Below are 6,000 nucleotides of genomic sequence, written 5' to 3' on the forward strand. Positions count from 1 at the left end.
GATTATGTGTATATTTGTATTTTGGCAAACTGGAGTATCAAATCGTTGACAATTGTTCACCATTTGTTAAATAATATTGGGAAAAATGATTCACGAAACAACTTCTGAGTTAATTATTTTCCCAACACCTTCGAATACCTAATTTGCGTTTCCAGCAAATACTTTGAATATCCCTTAAGTGACATGGAACATAACATAAACTGTACATTATATAAATGGGTGTATGCAAATAAACATCACAAATTCCTTTTAGAAAATCCGAAATTAGAAATCTTTTCAAACGTTTTGAAGACACATCTAGACGACAACTAACACGATCGACTAAGGAAAGGAGTTGTTGAAGGTATACGTATATAGAAAACAATTTTAAATGAAACTCGTTTGTTGTGCTGCCACAGGTACATTATTACATTTCGTAACGTAAAATATTTCAATCTAATACTCTCTATTCCGAATACATTGTAAAATCACACTAATACAAACCTGGTAAGGTGTTATCAAGAAAGAACGCCACAAACCCTCCAATGAAGTTGGAGTTTGTCATCAGTATTCGTATTAGGTCCGTTAACTGTTGTGTACCTGTATTTACAATAATGGTAAATTATATGTCGAATTCACGACAAATGTCGTCGTTACGCGTTGACAATGCTTATGCGCCTTTGCAATTATTTTTTAGACAAATGTTTAAAAAAGACATTACAACTGGTTTTTGTTATCATGCCAAACAATGTGGCCATTGTTTGTTTTCATCATTAACATTTTTCAATGCTTGACCTATATTTGTTTTTGTTTTCATATTAACGAACAAACTTTTGTAGCGCCGAAATGTTTTACATTTTGTAGACATTACAACTGGTTTTTGTTATCATGCCAAACAATATGGCCATTGTTTGCATTCATCATTAACATTTTTCAATGCTTGACCTATATTTTTGTTTGTTTTCATAGTAACAACCAAAACTTTTGTAGTGCCGAAAATGTATAGACTTTGTAATTAATTTTTCCAAAGATCATTTCTAAATCTTTGCTATGCAGATTTCTGTTTTGAACATGTTGAGATATACTGTATATATTAACGTTATTATCAAGATTAAAAATTGCTATCATTTTCACAGGTAGTATAAGTCAAGATGTTTTATCAAACTTATTCATATTTTTGCAAAAAGTAAGAGATAAATATTTTTTTAATTATATTAAACAAATTAACTGAATGATAACAACGAATCTGGGCACTTTCGTTAAATATTGTGTTCGTATTTTTCCAAACAATGATGGAATCAAAACTTTGACTTTATGGTTATCTTGGAACGCTTTAACGAGAGATGCATACCAAATATATTCAAATGCATAAACCATCAATAGAAATCTTAACCAAGGAAGCACCTATTGGCCCAATTATTAAGTCGCTGCAAAAAGTCAAACAAAGTAAATCAATCAACTTAGAACTCGTCAGTGATGCTGAAGGTTAAACGACATACCTGTTTCAAATTTGTCTACATTTTGCTTCGCCCAGTGTGGGATCATAAGACCAAGAAGAAGAGACATCCCAATTACCATGAGGTTCCGAGTTGAATTTAAATTCACATGGCTGAGGTTCGAGAATATAACACCAAAGAATGACGCCGTCACTAAAATGGTAGCGCCACCAATGACAGGATATGGAATCGCAACGAAAACAGCAGACAGCTTTCCAATAATGGCCACAATTACAAGCTGTATTCCGAACATCTGAAAAACTTGTCGGCTGCCTACCTGCAAAATGTGTAAATGTAATACTCTCTGTCAGAGAAGAGATCATTCTTCGAATTGCCATAGCAGGTAATTACCCAGAAATGTTTTAGCGCCGAGACATAACTACAAGCATATTTTGATCACATGAGAGTGCATAACGTCAACAATTTCCGTATATGCTATCATCACCCTGTTGAGAAGACGACTATGTTTTTATACAATACTCGGTGTCATAAATATGAATGCGTTTGTTTTTTTATAAATTGTGAAAGTAATTAAGAAAGACTATTCTTAAAAATCATTTGTATCGTAATTTAAACACGTACATAATGATAAAATTAAACATGCGTGGAAAAAGAGAAACATTGACCGTTAAATTAGGATATAAAGGAGCGGTTGGCGCCTGGCACATAGCGATGAAGTTTAAGCCTGGGGAATATCCTGCTATAAATCCCCGATATATCAAATATAATTATGCTTGTGTAACCATCAGCTATGTCTATATTTAACAGATGTCAGAATATGTTTATATGCTTATTCTTCTTTTTAGATCCCATGAACTTAAATGTCGTTAATTCCGAAACACAGCGAGACTAATCGAACTGTTTTTACAATGTCACTGCGAAAGTTGGTGAACTATTATTGGATAATTAAATAAACAGCATCTGAGATCTTTTTTAATTTTGAATGAAAACAATTGAATACACGTTTTTAAAAGTGACTATCAAAATTACTACAAAACATGGTACTAAGAAAAGCCTACATACATGAAGTATCATATTTAAAAACGGGTGCGTATCATGGGATTTCTTTTGACATTTATAATAAAAAAATAAACAATTTTGTGAAGTTTGATAATAATTTTCTCAATATCAACTTATGCTTAAGAATTAATGAGATGGCATAGAGATCACATGGTTCAGTTTTTAGAGAAAAATCCATTAAAAAACCCTAATACATATCAGGGTGGGAGAACAAACAAAATTGGAGGACAATTAATCCCTAAGCATAGTTGATTTTTAGAAAATTATTATCAAACTTCATAAAATCGTCTAATATTCAATTGTCTCAAATCAACATGCTTAAGGATTCCTTGAGATTTTTGATTTGATGAATTGTGCCAGTATTGAAAGAATGCATATCATAATAAACAACAAAATACCAAAGAAACAATATATACAATATGTAATGCACAAATAGAAACCAACTTACAAAGCATAAACCTGGTCAATGACAAAATGACAATTATGCATCTCATGTTCGTAATGTAATTCAAACAAAAGTTAATGACAAGTAATAATCTTTGACTTAACTAACTGCTATACCATAAATTGTATGTATTCATATCGTATTGCATGAACTTACACAAATCATGAATTCCATATTACTCAAGTTCTTGATAAATACCTTTGTCATTCCGATGATACCAATGTTAAAACCAAATGTCGTGGTGGCGTGACCTGTACCGAAACCTCCAGCCAAAAAGCTGAAGAAACCCTCAACGGCCAACCCTCTATTGACGGCGTGGAACGGCGGAGGGGGCGTCCGAACGATTTTCGCGCATGCGTAGTAGTCAGCAATCGAGTCAATGATTGATATCCATGTTGGTATTAGATATGTGACGAAAATACCAATACTGATTGTTGGAGCCCCGTACTGACCTGTAATCGATCCGAAATTGAAAAAAACGCACTTTTGTTTAGCGAATATACTGGTTATCGTAATCACAAAATAGAAATTGCATTATATTTATCATATGTTGAGACAATCTGATATTACGGACACCTAATATGTTGCCTAACAAGCAATGTCACCTCATAGACGATTGGGGTGTTTAAAAACTCCATATTACTCATGGAAGTTGAAAGTATTAAGTAAATAAGCATATCAACTTTTGCAATATATATAAAATCGGAAGGTTCAGCGAATAGTATGGTGCACATTTAATTCAATAATGAACTGATCTTCATTAAATTACTTTTTATCTGCATTTGTTATAGGTTAAACAAAAATGCATGTTTATATTAATAATGATTTTCTAGCAGCGTGATGTTTAACAAAACTCGTTACATATATGTATGTATTTCAGCTTTTGGTAAAACACTATAATTAAACTACAGATTAAGGACTGTAGATATAGAAGCGTTTCAGAATAATCAAAATTCCCATTTGCCTGATACCGCTGCCTTTACGTTGAAACGGTGTTTTATTTTAAACAGTATTTCAATATTTCATAGCATCATACCAAATACTCGATATCATTGACGTTCGCTTTAATACGCTCTTAGTATGGTGGCTGATGTTTTAAAGTGGTTAAGTCGAAACAAATTTGTCACTGTACCTGGGTATGGCAAACAGAACCACGGCGATGCGTATATCGCCTTGAGACCGTAGTCCGTTCTGGCTCGGTAATCAATGCTAGTCGGATCATCACTATAGACGTTTGTGGCAGTAAGTATAGCGGACAGACTACACCCAATAATGATGCCAAGCAGAATCTTAAAAAATCAAATAAAGACATGCCTAAGGATACCAGTATCACTATAAAAACAATAATAATTCGAGGTTCTTATATACCGCTTTATCACAATCTAGTTCGTAGGTCGTCTAAAAGCGGTTCACAAATTAATATTCGTGTTTATAGGGCCTTTGCAACTAGCCAATATCTTTCTCAACTCCCAGGGGAGCATGCAGCCGGTATCTTGCTCAAAGATACACAGTGCTGTGCCGTGACTCAAACCTGTAACCCTTCAGTCACGAGCCCGGCGTCCTACCACTAGACTATAGTGTCTTCTACTGCTAAAATACTCTTCAAAACATATTTCATTGGAAGCTTTTTCACTCATTGGCCTCCTTAACTATGCTGCTGCACCTAAACTAAATATTGAGGGTGTTAACACTTTCTTGAGTATGCATTCTGATCCTCATCATTAATAGATTATGTTATGGAATACTGGTAAAAAAAACCATCACTGGTCAATAGTCAATGGTGAACATACTGTTTACTTACAGAAAATATCTTATGTAAAGGGAAGCGTATTATGTTGAAGCCTCCAGCTCTACTCCATATCGGTACAGGAATATTTCTGCCGTCTAAGTACAGTGCGAGAATTCCACTGGACATTACCGTTCTGTTTATGTCAGAAAATAACAAAAATGATAAAAGATTTATTAAAAGTCGATTGCCAAATGAATGGAAATTGAAAAATGGACACTGCAATATGATATAGAAAATAAAGTAGTGAGCATGCGTAATGCTGTTAACAGATGGTCCACATATTCTAACAGTACCAATGTAATAACAAAGTTTTACTTTTTACACAAACAATGTACGCATTAAACGTTTCGCAAAGTTTCAAGACCGACTGGTCCCTTTGTCCTGTACAATGGTGTTGCGAAATTGAATATTATGTATGTCACTCGACCTGGGACGTTTTGCCTATAGGAGCGTATATACACTGCACCATATAGGTTACAGGTAGGTTGTAGATCTTGCCCCTTTCCTTTTTATGTCAGTATCGTGTCATACAGATGACTCATCTGGTGCCCCCTCGTCTCTGTTCATGTTCTTAAGTTTCCCGATTTTGAATGCTTCTTTGATTTTTCTCGTTTTTGTAAGTTGTTTCCCTTTCAATTATTTTTGAATTGTCCCATCGATGATGTGCTTTTGGGTGTTAGCGTGATATGATAATGCCGATTTATGGTACTGGATGGCGGATGTTTTGCGTGTGGGCCTGGTAAATGTGATGTTGCTAATTTTCTCTACGTCCTTTTGATGTTCTTTCATTCGTGTATCAAACGTCCTCCCAGGTTGTAGGGACACATTTTCACACGGAATTTGTCAGTCCTGTCTTTGGGGTACACATGTAACTGTCTAAGTGTTGTCAATGGTCTTTTCGGGGTGCTGAAATGGTGTATCCTTATCAACCGACAACACGTAGACAGTTACTGGTGCACCCAAAAGACAAGACTGACATTTCCATCGAGTTTGAGTTCAAAAGACGGTTTCATTGATGTTTTTATGTCCTGTAGTTTAATACCAGCACTAGCTGGATTTTATTGTAACACTGACATTAAAGACAGTACATTGAATGTATACTAATAAGACTAGCTGGATCCCATTGTTCTTGACGTCTATACTTCTGCGTTGTCGATTTGTATTATTTATTATATGTAGGATATAAATAAGACATAAATAAAACATAGCTTACTGTTAATACATGTACGTTCTTTTCAGACATTAAAACAACACATTGAATCAAATATCGA

Source organism: Mizuhopecten yessoensis, unplaced genomic scaffold (genome assembly GCF_002113885.1).
Source record: "Mizuhopecten yessoensis strain PY_sf001 unplaced genomic scaffold, ASM211388v2 scaffold4123, whole genome shotgun sequence".
Taxonomy (NCBI): Eukaryota; Metazoa; Mollusca; class Bivalvia; order Pectinida; family Pectinidae; genus Mizuhopecten; species Mizuhopecten yessoensis.